Here is a 21,477-nt window from a genome sequence, read left to right as displayed (position 1 = left end):
AGTGGATGCAGAAATCGTTGTAGAACTCGTAGGTTGTAATGCATCGCGTTTGCTGTTGTTGGAGTACATGTTAATTTAAATTCTCTCGTTTTGAGGAGGGACATTCTATTTTAATTAATAAAATTTCTCGTCAAAACTCCAGATTAAAATGCAATTCCCATCGTTGATGTATTTGTCAATGTTAACACAGTCGAATAAATATTCTGCCCCCAACATTCCACCGCAAAAAGGACTTCATTTCGCGATCGAGTCTACTGAATTCCTCGATAATTCTCGTCACATAGTGTTAATGCAATTTATTAATACCCACCCACCTCGCCAACAGTTTAATCTCCCTTTTTCCAAAATGCCACGATTCCGCGGAACCACGAGAATCCAGCTCGCTGGAAATATTCGAGGTGCAACTATTTGGAAAAAATGTCATGCTTGGAACAGAGATGGGAGGTGTAAAAAAATTCACACACAAAATGAACTTTGTCCTATGGTATTTTGAATTATTTAGCAATGTTAGTCTAAAGAAATTGTCTTTTGTTCCCAGAGGAAGAAATCGGTAGAAAGTAAAGTGGCGTTTCCTTACAAGAGGATTTCGCAGGGAGTACAGTGGCAATTGAAACAGAGGAAACCAGCAAATAGGACGCAAAGTGTTTCTTAATGTTCGGTTCGAATCCCAGCGATTCCTCGTCGGAAATAAGAGAGCTGGTATCGAGGCAGCGAATCCTCTTTCGCGTTTCAATTTGCACTGCAGATCCGCGAGGGTGTTTTATCGTCTAGTGTTGTGCCAGCGAATGGATTTCCGTGGACATGGATACGAGTTTCGATACCCTATCCCGCAGATTTTCAGCCCACTCGAACGCTCGAAATACAAAAGGAATCTCGAAAGGCTTTGCCATGAATTTCAAAGCACCGAAACCTCGTTGACCATGTCACGGACCATCGACTAGTGTCGAATGTGAATACGAAAACAATTGATAAGGGAATAATACACAAGTGTGTGTTTAATACACACACTTATCACCCTTCCCACGCCCTCCGCCAGCCAATATTTCATTTACCCCAGCAGAAGGGGTAAAGCGTATCGACAGGCGAAATTCCAGCTCGAAATTGAAATTAAAACGCAGCAGGGTTGCAGCTAGACACAGGCAGTTTCACAAAGGATGCCGAGAACGGGCAACAATGTTGGTTACCGATTGAGTACTTCAAGATATTCCATCGATAAACCGATATTCACGATTGGTCGAGGCTACTCCATGTTATGAATATGCACAAGTTCAGGAATGGAGAGACATTAAGGGAATGAAAGCCACGTCGACTATGTATTATCTTGCACAGAGAATAATAAAACGAAAGAAAAAGAGACATTATCGCTAACCAAGTTTTACGTTCACCATGCCACTAAAGACTTTAATTTCCCTGCCTTTCTTGCTGCCTGCCCTCCTAAATCTCTCGCTGCGCCGAATCTGCGAGGAGGCCTCGTTCCTGGCGAAACTTTTAAGTGAAATTCCTCGGGAATAACCCGAACGCGTTCATCCCTTCTAGAGGGTGGCGTCGCGCTGCGTGCCGATTTTGCGATGCATATAGTTCGACAGGGATTCCCATGAATGCAAGGGAGTTCAGCGACAGGAGCGTTTACTACGGCTCAGCACCTTCAAACAACCAGGCGATGTCTGCGGAATGCTAAGCGGGGGCGGGGAGGAGAGGACTCGAGATACGGAGCGGAAAACGTTCCTCTGTGTTCTTTAATATTTTTTGCCGCCGAGGACTTCCTGTTCGTCGCTCTGATACCCCTTTATCTGCGCCCGTTTCCGCCGAGAAGGTTCCCTCGGCTTACTCCTTCGTTCCACCCCTCCCACGATTGCATAATTTTACGAACGGGTCGATGTTCCGACTTTGTTACCCCGCGTCCGACGCTTTAGTAGTCGCTGTTCAGTTTAGTGCTCTTGATAAGGCCCTGGTGTTTAAGGAAGTGGTGTCTCAGGATATTTCAGCGGAGTGAGGAGTACTACTTTGTAGCGAAAGCTAAGGGAGTGGGTCAGTTAGCCAGCAGTGGTGCCAGATACAGGGACAAAGTGTCTTGCAGTGACATCACAGAGTGGAATACTAGGGGTGTCATTCGAATTTCCTCCTTAGAAGTAGGGTAGGAAGAAATAACAGCTGTCCTGTCTAGGATCTAGGGTCTAGATCTACACTCCAAAGAGGGAATTCCTATGACAATGTTGCTCCATTATAGTGCTGTCGAATATCTTATGGTAAACCCACTCTTCGATTCTTTTACTCTATGACGACATTGGGAGATATTTTGTCCCAGAATCTGGCAAGAAGCGAGCTAAACGACAGGATATAGAATGTAGGCTTTCGAAGGCAGCGAATAAGTATTCAGGAGAGGACTCCAGGAAGGCTAGCTATAGTAGTTCTGGGCTCTAGGCAGTGGGATCGATGAGGTAAAACGAATCTCCCAGGAAAGTCCAATCACACTCGTTCCGCGTAACTCATGCTGTCAACGTCCCGTCAAGAGATCGATGCAGCCGACGGACAGGCATTCATCGACTTCCCAACAGAAGACTGTGCTCCTCGAGCCAGATGTACGCACCGCTTCGAGCGGAATAGGAAATCGCCGAATCAGGCTGGGAGAAGCGGCAGGAGGAGAATCATAGGCATTCGGGCAGACGACCCACCAATAAGTCTTCTTAATTAGAATCTTATCGGAACGTGAGCCAGGCAAGAGCTACCGAGTGTCCTGGAAACAGCCTCCTCTTGGGGGATCGCGCGCCACGGTAATCTGGCTGTTTAACTTATTACCGCTGCCAGATTTAAGCTGTTGCGAGATAACGAATCGCCGAGAATGTGTTCTTGCATGGTCAAGTGTCTGAAAGATAGTTTTTCCTGGAGCAATTATTAATAATTCATATTAGCTGAGTGGAGCAGAAAGCTGTGATTTTGAATCTTCTCTAGATTTGAATCTTTTCTAGGTCTCAATCTTCCTGGATGTAGTCATAGGGATCGACTATATTCTACGCGACTAACTTCACACCTTACACCATCGAGATTTCGCACGATCAGAACAGAACAATGGGCCAGATTCGATTGCCCCGAATAGATACCATGCTGGACTCGGTAACCGCGATAGTAGAGTTTCCAGGAGGTGTCGTAGCAGAGGATTTACTGCTTCTGAGTCGAGCTATCACTATCACATCTTTCGATCGTGCCCGATGATAGTAAATGATACACAATCGAATGCAGAGCGCGCAGAATATAATTCCAAGCGATATTTATGAAGATGGAAACCTGTTTTTTACTTCTCAACCACTCTGAGACTGGTATAATCACTTTGCATGGATGAATTTCTAGTTCCATTGTCTATCAACATTCCCCTAACACGACAGTACCCTGCAAACAAAATTTGCATGGGATAAACCACCCCCCTGAACACTTTCCAAGTTCTACAAGACTCTGCCTCATATTTTCCATCCCAGATCAGAGTTCCCTAGATCTCAGACCTCGCTGAGGCGTTCCACCATCTGCTGGAACGCGTTGCGAGCCGTCAATGCGACGTAATCGCGTCTCCAAAGCAAATTTGCATATCCGACTCGCGTGAAATCTCTGTTTTCGAGCGTTAACCCACCCCCGCGACATTGTGCTACAAAATTCCACGGAATCGGGGCCCAGGGAACGTATACTTTTCCATTATTACTTTAATTGCGCCCTCGTTTGCCGCACGAATGCGCCGCGCGTATTTTTATAGCGAACCGATAATCAAGCGAGACTTTCCCCCGCGTCGAAGGGTGGAAAACGCCTGGGAATGGGTGAAGAGTCCAGAGAAAAGGGTTGTATAAAATACGTTAACCCTTTAACCAGCGCTCGAGCCACACTTTCCAGAAAAACGAGTCGATCGATCTCTAGGACAGGGAGAAAAATTTTCACATATCGCTGGCAACATTTTCGTCGCGTTTCCCGGAGCTGCCACGCAAAAAGGGGAAAAATACCTCTCAGTGGGAAAATATTTTTTCCCCTCGGCTTTTCGCGCAACAGCTTCCGAAAAATTTACCGCCAAAAGTGAAAGTTATAAATTTTCCCGCGAAAACTCACATTCCTAGCCATGTTTCCGCTTTCCGCGGCAGGTTTGAAAATATTTCAGAATATTTCAGCTTTTCCCGCTTTTTTTCTGTTTCAATTGAAATTTGAGGTTCAGGTGGTTCTTGATTGTGGGGATTCGGTCTATTGCTTTTCTAGTGTACGGAACACCGAAATGCGCGCTAGAATTTTGCAGACTAAAAACCAAAAGTAACGCTCAAACGCAGTCCGTAAAAAATACTTTTCAATGGCCTCTGAAGAGAGAAACAAAATCGCAGGGAGAAGTTCTGAAGGGCTCTTGTTTATTTCCAAACACGTATTCTCTCAGTTTCGATAGTTCCATCGATATATTGTATCACCCTTATCCATTGATTGCCTGAACAATAATAACCACGTTCAGGGAGGAAAGTTTGCTGGGCCAGAGCACACGTGACGCACAGGGGCCAAAAAATCAGAAAAGTTTCCCATACTGGCACGTGCGCAGTGCCAGATACCGACGATGTCTCGGCTTTATCTTTTAAGTTTACTCAGAAAGTTCCTCCACGACGAAGTCATGCACAATCACCCCTCTCGACTCGCAGCACGCTTGCTGCCGAACCCTCGAGTGCATCCGGTGCATCGAGCGTGCACTCGAGGAAAGTGGAGAGCAACAAGACTGTGTGTTCCTTGGCTAATTATAGATTCGAGCCTACATGATCGAGCAGCCACTCTTAGAGGCTTCCTGGAGATGCTTACGACCTGCTAGCTACTCGAGATTTCTTCAATAATTATCAGAGCACACGTCTGGAATTTTTCCTCATTTTTTAAATTACGATTATACTGACGCAAAAAATTTTGGAGGAATAAAGGAAGACAAATTTTTGTATCAGAAATTCTAGAAAATTGTAGTAATTTAAATATTCTATAAGAAGGACAAGAACTTTGTTCCCCTAGGTAGAATCGAAGACTTAGGCCTATCGATTAGAAACTCGATATTGTTTGCAGCTATCTGATTGTCTTCCTCGAGTTCATTGTTAATACTTCTACTGAAACTACTTTCTCTTCCAAAAAGTTGTAAAAAAGCAGAGGCAGGAAATCACCGTCTTAGCGAGCACTTCCACCTATGTACCAGGCGAAAAAATATTCAATGGTCTCGAACGAAATCGGATGCACCGAGGGGATCGAAGAACAGCGGGGAAAAGCTGAAAGTGGAGCACAGTGCGTTTAAAGCGCCAGGCGGACATGAATATCGCGTATCGCGCGTTGATATTTCCCCGAAAACAGGTGGAAATGCGCGAAAGGGGCACGGTGAACGACAGTGAACAGCGTTTCGAGGTGCACGAGAATCCAGCGACATTCCGTGAAACTGGAGAGCCCTGATGCGAATCGGATTATTCTCCTTGTTTCCCCGGGAAAAAACCACTGTACCACCGCTTTGTGCTCGCGAGCGACGTCGTTGCGCAGCGTTCTTCGCGTTTACGCAACCCTACGACGGCTACATTATTCCTCTGACGAGATAAAGTCACTTTAAATTTGTTATTCCATCGAGATACTACGCCCCTGCATGCCTCGTTCTGCTGTTTAAATAAAAGAACAGCACTCCCGCGCGGAAATGGAGCCTGTCTCGAGGAGGCATCCCTGCTATCGCTGTATTGATGCTCAAGTCTTGTTCAGATTAGTGGAGTTACTGGAATTCAAGGCATTTGGATTCAGGTAACTCGATGTCAAGTTCGTGTTCACGCAAATCAAGTTGGATTCAAGTGGTTGGAATGTAACTTGATTAATCAGCAAGAGAAATGCTTCATTTCTTGCTTTTCGTGGCCCCTTGCTACCCTTCCATAAAAAGTCTGTGGAGGTCAATAGTCACTGCTTAGCTCAGTTTTCTGGATCGCTCTGTATTCTTACGTATTCGCTTATGGGCCACTTAAGGGCAGATACGTTCAGACAGTGGCGAACGTTTACACGAATCTTCAGTCCGAAGTTTCCCGCGGCAAATTGGATTACTAGGGCTCTGGAAAGGTGAGCTTTTACCGAGGGGGGGAAAAATGGAAAAAGGGCAGTTTACCTTCCCCGCAACCGAGCGTTAATTATTCCCAGTCTGGGCTCTGTAAGGGTGATTAAAACGTTCTCCGCCGACGGAAGTTCGCGAACAAAAGCTGGGCCCCGTAATTAATAGCCATAAAAACGGAGGGGAAATGTCTTGACAAACCATGGCCGGCGGATCACTCGAAACCTGAATTAAACGCGAAAGGTGCGTAATTAATTAAAGGACAGCCCCTGTTCTTATTAGTTTCGCTTAAATTAGAGGGACCACTCCCTGGGTAGTCTTCAATAGTTCCTTATTAATTATGAACGACTTTTCTTGGTAGTTACCTGATAATTAGAAAAGCTCCTCTTAACAATTACTCCACTCGTAAGCTTTCTTTTCGACCCACCCCCACACTCCAAGGAGATAGAGTTTGACGGGACGTTTAATTAAGAATAGCTGGCAGAAATATCCCTAAACACTAACTTCACTTTATCAGACCCCTTGAGACACCTCTTCACTAATTCTCAGAAACTGCTTATTAATAACCTTCCTTTTCCTTCATGAGAATCCATGAATGCAACGACAGGTGCTTAGGTAATTGTCGAGACAGCTCTTCAAAAATTTCTCGAAGACTGCTTCCTAATACTCTCCAATATGTGTCTTAATTACGTCCATTGGGTCCAAGCGACTCCATATCGCAGAGCAAACACAGCTAACTGTTCTTAGGAAACGTGCCCAATTCCCAAGCAATTCCCAGGGACCATCGAAGGCACGTCTAGGAGCATGTGCGCTGGTCTCCTCACTTTATTAGCGGTGCTCCAATATCCCCTTGGTGTCTGTATCGTGTCCTCGAAATTGGCAAGGCACCGCCGACAGCGTCGCAATCGTGGCCCAGCAGCAAACTCTTTCGTCGAAGCGGATATTGATCGCGTTTCGTGCCTCTGATCCAAGTCCCATACACGCTGCAGCGCGGGAGGTGAATTCGGGGTCACGAGCGGAGCGTAATCCACCGCTTAATTATAGTTACTCGAGCCAAGGGCGGCGCGCACGCCGCAAAATGCCTCAAATGGAAAATAGTGGAGAGCTGGCTGCCCTGGAAACCTGGAGCGATGATAGGAAATAGTTGGACTAGTTCGCGATGGGAATCCGCCGCTCGCCTTTTCCCTGGCTGGACCGACGAAAGAGAAATTATTTTCCCCCAGTGTTCTGTCGACAACGAGATGGGGATGCAATTTTGATGGAGAACGGTGATTGGCGAATGGCTGGGGGCCGCAAGTGGTATTGCCGGGGCGTGGAATGCGGCTGGATTCTGCGGGATGCTGGTCTCAAGCATTTTCACTGGGAGAATGTGTAAGAATATAATTAACCCGATCAGGCATGCGAGGGTAGAACAGCTGGTTGCAACCTTTGCCTTGAGTTTTCAAATTTTCAAATATTTGAATTTTCAAATATTTGAATTTCCAAATATTTGAATTTCCAAATATTTGAATTTCCAAATATTTGAATTTCCAAATATTTGAATTTCCAAATATTTGAATTTCCAAATATTTGAATATTCAAACATTCAAATTATCTTGTATTTAAATTTAACAGGTGTAACTACTGTATAACTCAACACCTTTCTCCTCTTTCATTTGCTCAGTCGACTTTTTACATCAGAGATTGCCAGTAATCCACGTGAAGGAGCTTTGTGATAAAATGTGGGAATGTCTCGCAAGATGCGGGACGTTCAGTAACCGAGGAGCAATTAATATCGGGAGAAGAGAATAGACCAGATGAGTGGAACGATTAAGTTAAGCCTCCGTCTGCCCCTCGAATGTGATGTCATGTCTGGTAAATTGTAGACCTTGATTCCATTTTTGCTGGAGAATATGAATTAAACGTAAGCACAAAAACGGTGTTTCTTGCTATGAATAAGTAGTGGAATTAAAGGCAGGGTGTCGAAGACTTTGCATGATGCAAAACCAGGGGACGTTGAGGAGTACGCAGCGTAAACTAACGTCGTAACTCGAGCTATCTTATTTTATCTGTTAACCAGAATGGAAATCCGCTTTTACGAGTACGGAGGTACGTTCTTGGTACTACGTGTAACTGTGTAATGCGATTTCTTCCGCTTTCATTGAGATACGTTTACCCTCGGAACGCTTGGAACTGCGTTTAAGCTGGATCGTTCGAGAAAGTCTGAGTTTAAATTAAAAATGTCGAAAATTTTCTGAAGAAACTCTCTCGTAGCACACTATCGACCACTATTGACGTTAACTTGTCGCAAACTGAAATTCAAAGTGATTTAAAGCCAGTGATTTGGATCTAGGTTCGAGAATCTGGGACGCTTTTGCTCTGATTTAATCAAGAAGTGAGAATATTACTTTTTCTTTATGAGAATTCGTGCAGGCAATGGCAGGTGTCTAGATAATTGGCAGAGTTCACAAGCAATATGGAGAACCGCAAGGTTTTCACGACCAACAGACCAATAGTATCTGCTCGTATCACGTGGAATGGCAATATTAACTCGAACGATTCACCAAAACTTCACGACACGAGGGAAATAAAGCGAGTCGATGTAAAATCCCTTCTCCATTTCACGCGTCAGCTTCCAGCTGCGTACCACGTCCGCGCTTCTACCCTTAATTCGGCAGGAACTTCCTATAATTGAACACTTCGCCGATCTGACCGCTGTTAAATTCAGAACGACAGCCTGTCAAAGGTCAATTGCGCGTGACCGAGACTCAGGGATTCTAAAACTCAAGCTTTCGAGTTCGAGCCAGCATTAGACCTAGCTGGCTCGAAAAGAGAGCAATTCTGCGATGTTTCCCCTTTTTCGTTATTCCAGTTCCCAAAGACATCCTTAGAAAGAGTTTGAAGCTCTGAAGCGACTTAAAGAAGCCGCGATGTTGAAGTTACGGTCTAAAACATGGGGCGTAATCAGTTCTAAATTTAGTTTATGAAATTAGTTTCGAGTTGGAGAACAAAGGAGGAGGAAGCAACCTTTCGTGGCTTTAAAGTTACAGATTGTGCGGGGTAAGCTTTTCTTGCTGGATCTTCCAGGTCTAATTACAACTTTGGACTTTGGCCACGTTTTTCGCGTACATGTCTCGCTTCCAGCTACAGACCGAGATAACTGAAGCACCTCGGAGTAATCCTCCTTCAAATACAACATTTCCCTAACTCGCTGCAGAACTTCCATCATCCATCATACATAGACAATTCCAGGTACTCTCTTCAGAAATAAATGTTTTAAAAAATCAGAGACTCCAGAAGACAGAGCAGAAAGTAAAAGAAGCGATTACTTCTCTCGATACACGCGCGAGACTACTTCGTTTCACTCCATTCTCCAAAGTGACCCACTCTGGCGTCCCAGGGGCCCCTATCTTTTAGTTTCCCGCCAGCTGAAGAAAAGAAGATTGGAAGAGAGGAGAGGCAACCGCGAAAGGAATGTAGAAGGTCCATGGGGTGTGAGGAATTTCATTTCGTCTTATCAGGGCCACGGAAGAACGTAATAATGGTCAGCCTGCGTTTAAGAATTTACATTGCCTGGGCGTAAACTACAGAAAACATTCGTAATTGCTGGAAAATTACTCGGTGTAATTTGCCAGACGCGTTCATTTCACCCCGTGCTCCAAATGTTTATTGATTAATCAACGCGAGGTCAAGCGTTGGCTGGAAAAGCAAGAATTTTAATGGACATTCTCTTTTCTATGGATTTCTATAAAAAAGCTCTGAGGTCTAAGCTCTCAGCTGTGTCAGCTCATTTTTCGGAAGCTTTTAGTCTTTATGGAAGACTACAATAAAGAGGACAGGAGTTGATTGTTGAGCTATCAAATTTTTCTCTCTCGATTGTTTTGAAAGGGCTTGATTATAGGAAAAAACAAACAAGAAAAGTCTCGCAGAAAGCAGACGTTAAATGTTTCAATCGATCGAATGGAAACACCGTCGACACCCTCTCGATAATTCACCAGAGGCAAAAAGGAGCGAAAGCTCGCCGAACTGTTTCGAACTCGACAGCTTTTCCACCGATCAGCCACGATTTTCTCGGTGCACTGAAATCAAAGCCCCTAAATGGCAGGAAACAAATGTTACCATAACAAACCCTACCGAATTTCCGCTCTCCTGGCTTCCGCTGTAAAAAGAGAAAGAAATGGGCCGCTGTCGACGCTGAATTCACGGCGCGCGAAGTTACTTATCAACCTTTTCACTGTCTAGACGTTTCAGGGAGTCCAACTTTGCTCCAAACTCGGAAATACTTAACGAAGATACTTTTCTGAATAAAAAATCGACGCAGAATGCCTCGAGGAACTCTAACGTTTTTACATGACCTCGCTGCTATGCACTTTTATGGAACCATGCTACTGCAAAGTGCAGTTGCAACTTGAGAATTATTTTCCTGGAGTTATCTAAGCGATAGAGTTACAAATTGTAATTATTGTCTACAGTTTTTCTTGAATAAAGAACAAGTGGTAGAGACTGGATTTTAATTTAATAATTTCATTCACACTCTCATTTACGCACACGACGTCGTTATTTTTCCGCTCAAAATATCTGACGACGTCAAATTAGTATCAAATTAGTAGCTCAAGACAGCTGGTGCACGCGTTTCTGCCTCCTCCACCCCCTGACCCGCAACCCTTTCCTGGCAACCCCCAGCTAGCGGCTCGGTCTCCTTTCTGCGCCAGCTTCTCTAAGACGATAATGTAACACCGTATTACGACGTGTAAACACAGAACGACAGTGCCTTCCTGCTGGAAACGAGCGAAATAATCCCCGACCGGCTCACGGTCCTAAGATTTCGTGAAGCCACCGACGTCGTAAATTTCCCGCGGCCTCCGACGTAAATTAACGGGCTATGTTCGCTAAAGAGCGCAAAAGGAGAATAATTATGTATGTGCTGGTTGTATATAGCAGCCTATCTATGATCTAGGTAGCACTGTGGATAGTTCTTAGCATAGATAAACGATGCCCACAACCTGTGGCTGGCGAGGTCTGGGACATGTCTAGGAAAAGTTCCTAAGAAGAAACTACCCTTACTTTCCCGACCTATACTCGAGTACACAAATTTTTCTGAGAACATTCAATTCAGGGGTGATAAAGTAGAGACTTTCTCCTTTAGAATGAGACCCGGCTTAGCTCCCTGCGATTTTTTTTGACGGAGATACAGTAGTTCAAAGATTGGCCATTTTTTCTGGATCTGGGTCAGTAGGTGATTCCGAGCATGTAGGCTCACTATTCATTCAGATTTCGATCTCTCGGCGAAAAAAAATCGCAGAGCACTCGTCGTGGTCTCATTCGATAGGGGAGGGTTCCAGCTTGAATGCTCCATCAAAAAAGATCCCGAAAAAAATTCATCGAGTGCCTGGTAGTGAGCTAAAGTTGGACAACATTCGAGAAAAAACCACCCCCTCCTTCTCGGCGGGTCGTGGAGTGGAGAATTTTTTTCGACCAAGGTCAATTCAGGAGTGCTAATATAGAGGCTTTGCCCTTTCGGATGAGATCAGGCTGACACCGCTGCGATTTTTTTTGACAGAGATACAGCAGTCCAAAAATTGACTACTTTTTCGGATTACGGAGCGCTGCCTGGTTCAGAGGCTGCAGGTTCACTTTTCACTGAGACCTCGATATCTCGGTGAAAAAAAATCGCAGAGAACTCGCCATGGTCTCATTCGACAGAAAAGGGTTCCAGCTTCAATATTCTATCGAAAAAGTTCGCGGAGAAAATTCATCGAGTACCTGAGAGTGAGCTAAAGTTGGACAACATTCGAGGAAAAACCACCCCCTCTTTCTCGGCGGGTCGTGAAATGGAGAATTTTTTTCGACCAAGGTCAACTCAGAGGTGTAAATATAGAGGCTTTGACCTTTCGGATGAGACCAGGCTGACCCCGCTGCGATTTTTTTTGACGGAGATACAATAGCCCAAAGGTTGACTACTTCTTCGGGTTACGGAGCGCTGCCTGGTTCAGAGGCTGCAGGCTCACTTTTCACTGAGACCTCGATATCTCTGCGAAAAAAAATCGCAGAGCACTCGCCGCGGTCTCACTCGACAGGGGAGGGTTCCAGCTTTAATAGCTACTCAAAAATGATCGCAGAAAAAATTTATTGAGCCCCTGGCAGTCGTCCGAAGTCGGGAAACATTCGGGGAAAAACTACCCTCTATTTCTCAGAAGGTCCTGTAGTGAATAATTTTTTTCGACCAAGTTCAACTCAGGGGTGTTAAATTAGAGGCTTTACCCTTTAAAATGCGACAAGGCTGATCTCGCTGCGATTTTTTTTGACTGAGATACAGGAGCTCAAAGATTGACTACTTTTTCGGGTTACGGAACGCTGCCTGGTTCAGAGGCTGCAGGCTCACTTTTCACTGAGACCTCGATATCTCGGCGAAAAAAAATCGCAGAGCACTCGCCCTGGTCTCATTCGACAGGGGAGGAATCCAGCTTCAATATGCTCCTGAAAAATGTCTTGAGAAAAATTTATCACGTTCCTGGCGGTCCTCTGAAGTTGGAAAAGATTTGCGAGAAAACGACCCTCTCTTTCTTGGTGGGTCGTGGGGTGGGAAATTTTTTCCTGACAAAACTAACTAAGTGGTATTAAGATAGAGTCTCTGCCCTTTAAAATGAGTCTAGATTCATCTCTCTGCGATTTTTTTCCGCAAAGTTACAGTATCCCAAATACTAGCAATTTTTTTGATCCCTTGATCGTTATGATATTCTAATGTCGAGCACTATAGCGATCGAGTATCGTTAGAAAAAGTGAAGATTGTAGCATGAAACGCGAGGGCATCGGCCAAAGGACAGATTGCACCGTCAAATTGCATTTCCACGCAAATTGCACTGCCACGTAATGTCGTCGTTTCAACAACTTTCTTGCCACAACAAAACGTCTTCTCATCCGCACTGGCTGCGAGCAAAACCCTCCATAATTTCCACGTTCCGTTCAAAGACCAGGCCACCCCTTAAACCTTCCGCCACGAATCGCTATTCAGGCCACATGCATCAGATTGTAGAACGATTTTCAAAAGCGGTCAGATTCGATTATTATAAAACGAGCGGTGGAATTCGCTTAGAAAATTCCTTTGTCGATTTCTAGGTCTTAATTCTCAACGCAGTGACTTTCGCCTGTGACGGTGTTCCCACTCACTAATTAAGCAAGAAACGCGCTCAGGTTACGCCGACAGTACAGCTATCAGAATTCATGTACTCAAATAATAAGAGCGTCTACGTCCTGCGAAGACAATGTTACGTACACTGTTATTTTCAGACATATATTGATTCCTTGCAAGTTTATAATTACGCCCTCGCCGATCTGACGCTGAGCCAGCGCGCCTCGATTCCCAGCCTTTCGAGCCGTTCGTTTATGAATATACATTACTGCCAGTGATGAATTTTCCACCGAGATACCCTGCCACGCGTCTAATTATGCACTGTGTCTTATCGGTCGGTTCACGTATCGCGACCCGCTGGAGGGAGTTAATTACAATCAGTATTTGCACCATTAGCGTGTCTTGTAAAACTAACCGTGTTTCACGGACCATTGCCGTTGTTAGAGCAATTACAGGCAATTGGAGTGACACAGTCCTTCCCGTCTTACGTCAAACTATCGCAAACTTCGAATGAACAATCGATAGTTCGAGCCAGACTAACCCAAGTCCATTTTTCTTGTTTTCCAGAAGCAGTTTAGAGTATTAAATTTCCTTCACTTACGACGTAATTTAACTAAGTGCCTATTATTCTAATGAAGTAAAGAGAAAGTAACAGGATTCTGCAAGAAAGTTAATTTTGAAAAAATGGACTTGGGTTAAGGCGAAGACACGTCAGTATGCATACAGAATAGTTAGTGTGACTTCAGATTTGAGTAGACTGTGCCAACCCAAGTGTCGAGGGATCGATATTCTGTTGCTCATACGCTAGACTGGTGCATAGGGACATACGCCTTGGATCGGGGCACGAAACATATGCAAATGCGATCATATTGTTTCGAGAAATAGCAGGGTAAGATTATCCTCAATAATACCTGCAGCGTCTGTACAATGCTTAAGTGATGTACCTGTTTATGAAGTGGTTTCGAAGATTTGCATGTTACCTGAGTGTGCGCGGGATTATACGTTTAAACTCGCGTTCCGCTCTGCTCAACCTCCCTTACGTACCGAATTTGCATCTCGCCAAAGTGACGGGAATTAAAGTATCCGGGTGAATCAGGGCGGGAAAATTTAATTCGAGCAGATGGCTCTCGCGCTGATGCCCCTCGACGAGTTAACGCGGTTAACTCAAGTCAACTGAGTCAACGTAATGAAAAATCGGTTGTCCATCAGTCTACTAAATCACTAATCTCCCACAGAATTCCCTCAGTGGCCCTCCGTTTCCAGAACAGCCGAATTAGTGCCCCAATAAAGTCTTCAGCGACCACAGAATTCTCCTGCATATTCACGAGATTTATGAATAAATATTCCAGCCACCCATCTTCGATTTTACTTTTATATCAGGCCACGGAGAAAAGGCAGCGTCTTTTATTTCATACATATTCACCCGCGAAGGGGAGCAGAGTGAACAGGCAGCAGGGATCGAGATCGAACGATTTGCATTTCCGCGAGACGCATGGTTACCATTCAAAGTTATTCATCGGCCAAGTTGGATACAAATTCAAGGAGTTCGGGCTTATCGCGCCGCTGGCCGCTTCTTATGCTGTTTTTCGTGACTTATGCGGACGCATATCAGCCAGTAATCCAGCATTTTCGCGCTGAGTGTCCGTAAACCACGCTACTCTACGACAAACTTCCTGAAATATTGCTCGTAAACTTTCTGTACGTTCTTGTACCGCTTCCATTCAGAAAATGAATCGTTTTGGATAATTGATGGCGAACGACTAAGAGAATTCCGCTTCTGGGGCGGATATTTTTAGAAAGGACCACTAAATCCTTCATATAGGTCGCTTGACTAATTAGAGAGATTTGATTAGGCTTTTATCGATAGCTATTGGCGATTATTCTTACCTTATTTTGGAGCGATGAAGAATTGTGGAGGATCACAGGCTCTCGATCTGAAATAAAAATAAACTGTAATTAGAAGTATTTCTGCGGTTGCCAAAAAGACAATTTCGGTAGATGTAAAGTGAAACTGCCCTGTCTCGTTACCATATTCGGCGTTTTAGCACACTAAAGCTTCGAAAACGCGGCGCAGAGTGCTTGTACAGGAAACCAGAACAAGTTCCTGTGGCGCTAAAGGGCGCTCGTGTCTTAATCGCCGCAACAAAGCGCGGATTTCAGTCGAAAGGGAAGATACCAGCGATTCTGTGCCGCTCTTAATTGGTTCTGATCGATCCAACCCTCGTACTAATTAGTAACGACGAGTTGTTAACGAGGTTCCCACCGATGACTAGGAACACCAGCCTTTACCGAGAAGGGTAGGCGATGCAAGGGGAGGGCGAGACACGTGGAAATGAAGGGGTGCAAGAAACCACCCTCGCCGAAAGTAAACACGCCGAGACTAGGGAAGAAAGCTTAAAATTGATACTTCCATAAAATCCAGATCTCATTATTAAACGATTAATCAAAGGTGTAATCGGCTAATAGTATCGCTCATTTGTCTGTGAATAATGAGAGTCCAGGATCCATTAGCGGAATTATGCTGGTTTCTTAAAAAATGACGTAGAGTGTGTCATACGATCTTATCCCTTCATTAAGTCCACAAACTCGAAAGAAAAAATATTAACTCGAAGCACGAGAAAGGCTCGACGTCGCTGGTACGTGTGATAGCAGACGATTAGCATCGAGTTGAATGCTATCAAGGGGGTTGAGTAATTTCATCGCGCGACCCATACGGGAAGCGCATAAAACAGAAGCATGGTTAGCTGGACAGTTTGATCGCAATATAATTTCTATTAAGATCGATGTCTCGCTAGGCAATTAATACCGAGGTAATTTTCTCGCTATCTGACGCATAAATCACCCCCAGTAACACACTTTTGAATCGCGCTGTTCGATTATGTCAGACACGCAACAAAGTGACCAGAGTTTGTTTAAGCTGCTGTAAAACTACGGAAAAAACAAATAAAAGACCGTGGAAATTATTCTCGTTCATTAATAAATCTAGTGGCTACAAATTTCTACGTGAGTACGTGATTTTACAGACCTGTAAAAATACGATTGTTTTATGGAAAAACACGCAGCGATTTTCCACACAAATGTTCCCTTTTTCTCGTGGAAGTTCAGGCAAATTCATTCAGCAAAGATGAAAGCGAGGGGAAAAGAGCTTATTCCTTTTTTCATGGGAACCAGTCACCGATTAATCAGTTTACGTTCTGTTGAGTAATTAATTCTTTGCCTCATTAATGAGCAGAAAGCAGCTCAGCCGAGCTTTTTCGAGTTGTATCGCCTCGATAATTCAAGCGGCTGATCGCATTCGCCAACATTACACGAGTTATTTCCAGAAGTGTGGAGAGCTGGCAATTATTTGCCAGATGAAGTTGCAGAATCAAATTAGCGAATCAATAATGGAATCAGTATTAGACTAGCTTCTTCATCTCTTAGCTTACTAGAATACCTATTTTGGTGACTTTCATTAAGTATCTGAAAGACTTCCGCAACTGTCAAAGTGGAGATTCTACTTTCCTCTCACCAGAAGTAAACAAAGAAGTAATAAGAAGCTTTTCTCGCGCAGCTTATTGCTCACGCGCTGTGAACAGTGGCGCGGTTACTGAAGGATTTTGATAATTAACGAGGACAATATTCCACCGACCACTGTGTATATCGGTGCTTTCTGAGAATGGAAGAATTAATGGCACGAAAAACGCCGCTAATCAATTAAAATTTAATTCGAAATAATCCTGGAGCCATTGCACTGGGTGATATTAAAAATCCAGCTTGTTTGAAAGAGCAGAACCCAGGGTATTTATCTTGCATAAACGGAATAAACACTGTGCTCTCTCTGAAACAAGCTGATAAGCTACTTATGCTCTACTTCAATAACCCAGAGCGTCCGCATTGATGGCACTTGAAATTCTATAAGTCTCTCGATTATTCCATCCGAGTAGAATTAGGGATGCCATAAACGATTCAAAACGCGCCCCGAAATTCTGCCCAACTCCAGCCAACTAAGACGCACTCAATATTCAGTGAATACTGATTCAGATACCGCGACAGAGAGGACACGAGGTGGCGACCCTAGACAGTCGTAGGAAGGAAAATCGGCATGGTCTGGCTGGGAGATAGACAAGACTCGATCGAAATGCCAGGGAATTCCAGTCGATTCGGTGGCCAGTCGTTTCCCCTGGTCGACCGTCAGCTCGACGATAATTGCTGTCAAGTAAAAGGGGCGAGACGTTAAACTGTATCTCGTCGAAGCAACCGCAATTAAGGTCGAGCTACCGGCTAGACTGTCGACCCATGAAACCCAGTCATCCTAGCTCGCGTTACACGCAGGTCACACGATATCGTGAAGCACAATAACGAGGTTACGCGATCATCTGCATGGGCCAGATAGCTCTCGGAATATTTTCTATTCGAAACGCTGATAGGGGCATTGAGGAACTTTGGATTAATTATAACCGCAATGAGTGGGTCTCGAGAATCAATTTTCGCGAAACGTTCTACCGAAAATCTATCCCAGGAATCTCATTTATCCCTGTTAATGTCAGAGACTCTGCTCCCGAAGTCGTTTCGAGGTCTCGCCAAAAGTATCTCGCCGACTTCGCCGCCTTTCGTGGCAGAAAATAATGGATTAAGATCATCGTCCCCGATTAACGCGACACGGGTTACGCCAACCGAGAAGAATGTCCATTAAGCGTGACAGCGTTCTCCGGTGCGAAATGAGTCATCCTCGGATCGGCCGGGTGTCCCAGCGGAACGTCTCGCTTATTAAGTTAGAAAGTCGGCGTTAAATTCTCAAGGAAATGATATCGTCCGTTACACACCCGGATCCGCCGACTCCCAGAGGATTTCGCTCGATCGGTTTCTTCCCCGATTCAAACTAATCAAACTTTAGAACAATTACGAATCTCCGGGTCCCTCAGACACCCACGGCCAGATCAGACAGATAAAAGAGGAAAGGCGATAAGTAGAAGTGACGTATCAGTTGACGGACATCAAAACCTGTCACAGTTAATTGATTCATTATTTTTCTCACTGTTAGAATATATTTCTCCTTCAAATTTTTAAATATTCGAAAACTCAAATATTCGAAAATTCAAATATTCAAATATTCAAATATTCAAATATTCAAATATTCAAATATTCAAATATTCAAATATTCAAATATTCAAAAATTCAAAAATTCAAAAATTCAAATATTCAAATATTCAAATTCTTACATATTCGAAATCTCAAATATATCAATACTTCAATTTTTAAACTCTCAAATATTCAAATTTTTTGTAGGTTAATTGGCTAAAAGATTTGATGGATACTTCCCCGTAATGTAGAACTTGAAGTATTGGTCTGGCTAGGTTTTTTCTAGCAATGAGTGCACTACGGTTGGCTCTGGATAAAGGGCTTTTTATTTTCCTGATGTTGCCAACTGTGTCCCTGTATCGATTGTTCTCATGGATGAACGCGGGTCTAGTAAATAGAGATCTACTGGCAATCTTTTATTCCGCTTTTTGGTCTATTCTTCTCGTGTATCGTTTGTATTTATGAAATTCTTTCACGCAGAGCATCGAGCTAGAAAAACGTGAAAAATGTGACAAAGTGCTCTGCAGTTTTTACTAATCCCTCGAATCCAAAACTCCTTGATCACCTCTGGCTCTCTTTTCCAACTTTTAAACCCTCCCCCGGAAAGAGGAGGATAGAAATCCAATAAATGGCGGAGCCCCGCACTTAACGCCGAGGGTTCAGGAATTAAACTGATCGAAAACATCCCGAAATGAGGCCACAAACACTCGAAACTGACGAAAGCAAGTCAAACGTCACCGATAAAACTTTCCAACAAACCTAATAAATACCCTCCTCTGGAACTTCGCTCCCAATGATCAGGGATCCAGGGAGCGTTCCACGCTTCGGCGACGCGATGCTGGGGACGTGGATCGCGTGACGACTTCCGTGAACCAGTTGTAATTCGTACAACGTCCTCCCCAAACGCTTGCTTACCCTGTTTTCCTCTACTTAATCCCACCCTCTTGCTTTTCCTCCGAACTCGACTCTCTTCCCCAGCGACACGATTTTTTCGCGTTTCTCGACTAATTTCATTTCGAAAGTAGTTGGATACTCTCGAGAAGACAGAAGTTTGAATGAAATTTTAATTTCTGCTGCAAGAAGGATCGCCCAGTGTCCTTGAGGCAGTCCACTGTGTCTCTTCTTTAATCTCTTTCGACGTGTCTACGCGAGGCTCGTTCCGAATGATTCATCTGCTCTCAACATCCCCTTCGTTTGTTCCGCCCATTGTCCGCGGGTTATATTTCTCTGTACACGCACCAGAAAGACAAACATTTTCCTCGGTGACGGTGAAAGGAAGCCGACAGAAGCGTGGAGGAGTTCCTTCGATTCAGCCCACGCTTGTCTGCTTTATTTCTTTCACGTCCCCTGTCTCTATTCATTAAATTCTTATTCCGCTGCAGGCCGAGAGATCGTGGGACTCGATCAAAAAGCTTTGTATCGCGCCTCTGGTTCGAAGAATCAAGCGAAACTTTGAATATTTCCCTTACTGTCCACGCTGCACGCGCCTCGTCTCCAAGACTTATGCAAATATCTTTACCTTTTATTTACTCGCGCTACTTCGCTTCTATATTTCGAACGATCAACAACAGAGAGACGGGAGGGTTTTTCTCTATCCAGTGGCGTTTGGAAAACCCATTGCACCGTTTACCATCCGTCAGAGCTGTTTGCCCATTTCCGAACCGGTTTACTCACTTATCGACGTTTTAGCGATTAAAGCTGTTCCATGGGTAACGTGAATCTTCGCCGAGATCTAACCGTTTATTGACATCTTGACGAGCGGAAGAGTTCCCTCCTCTCGATCAGTGTGTCTCTCTTTCGTAGCTTTCCATCGAGCTTCATCGCATTCCGTCAATATACTGAGCGCCTTTCAATTACAGTTTTTCCTAACTAAACAGTGCAGCTAATCGTTCTGATATTAATTTTTAAAACCAAGGACAGTGTTTTGAAGGAAATAGAAAATCGGTGGTAATTGTACGTCAGCAGGAAGCACGACACACGTACCTACCAGCGAAAAATTGTCCCATTAAATCCATAAATTTCATGGAGAAAAATAATAGCCCGAAATATGCTTTGTATGCATAAGACGTGAGGCAACAAATCACTCGCAACGGTGTTTTAAACCAGCACGACTAAAATGTGCATGGTAAAAATATGACTTCGAAACCTTGGGATGTAGAGGATTATATGAATAATCATCAGCAGGCAAATATTAGTACGCTACAAAGTGTAGAATATTCTATTAAACTTGTAAGAAAACTGATAAGTCTGACAAATTATTGACCTTTACTACTTGGCGAGTCGCGGCTGACCGCATACGGATATTTCCACTTAAAATAAAAATCCTGAAAATTCTGCAATATATTCCAGGGGATTATTCTCCAGTTTTACATAATTTTTGTCCGTGAGCTAGTGCCCTGGAATCGATGAAAATGAAACTTTAATTCGGTACGAAAGCTGGGAGCCTGCTCGGCAAACCTGAAACGTTCACCCCTCTTTTCTACCCCTTCCTTGTCCAGGAGAAAAAACTTCAGCCTCCATAGTGGAAACGTGCGAACGTCCTTTTAGTGCAGTTGTGATTCCTGCAGCGTTCGCCCACTCTTCGTTATTTATTTCTTTCCGTTCTCTCGACCCGCGATCCGTACCCCACGTTTCGCCTTTGTGGTAAATTATTGTCGCCCTCCCGTTTCTTCCTGCTTCCGTTTCCCGTGGCACGGCGATGCCACGTTCTAAGTACGTACGTGGCTGGAACGACGCTGGCAATGAGGAAGGGGAGCTCGAGGATTCAAATTTTTAAGGAGACTTCCCTGACCCACGACTATTATTCCTCGATATAATCACCGAATTTCGGAGTTCACTTACAAAGTCGCCAAGGGACTATAAATTAAGGCTCGCGTGAGGAGGAATTTAATTAATTTGATGAATTTCTTATCGAGTGACAGGGGAGAAATTGGGACCTCAAAGCTCGATGGAAAGTTTGAAAGGCTGTGCTTGTAGGAGGCGAACGTGGACGCTGGAAGAAGTCTGATGCAGAAGTTTTGCTGTAGAAACACTTTCAGCGAGTTCCTAGCGAGATAAATCTCGAAACTACGTAGAAAACGCGAGGACCTCACTCCGCTGGACAAGGATCGCCCATAAACAAATATGTTCGAGTTCTGAGTAGTCTGGCCTGTCACTGAATTTCCTTCTCACGACAACGAGGTCAATAAACCCAGTATCAGTTATACTGCGGCTTATTACTCTCCTCAATTTACGAAAAAATATGGAGAAACTC

General features: G+C 44.2%; 1 protein-coding gene across 1 annotated transcript in view; it reads right to left on the bottom strand.

The window, feature by feature from the left end:
• The window catches only part of Con (leucine rich repeat protein connectin), a 195,196-nt gene that overhangs the window by 80,299 nt on the left and 93,420 nt on the right, over positions 1–21,477 (bottom strand). Inside the window, exon 3 of the mRNA XM_076382391.1 lies at positions 15,051–15,097. The gene's annotated coding sequence lies outside the window, so the exon portion shown is untranslated. The remainder of the gene's footprint in view (positions 1–15,050; positions 15,098–21,477) is intronic.

Source organism: Calliopsis andreniformis, chromosome 7 (genome assembly GCF_051401765.1).
Source record: "Calliopsis andreniformis isolate RMS-2024a chromosome 7, iyCalAndr_principal, whole genome shotgun sequence".
Lineage (NCBI taxonomy): Eukaryota > Metazoa > Arthropoda > Insecta > Hymenoptera > Andrenidae > Calliopsis > Calliopsis andreniformis.
Note: the sequence above shows the minus strand (reverse complement) of the source record. Positions and strands in the feature narration are given on the sequence as shown.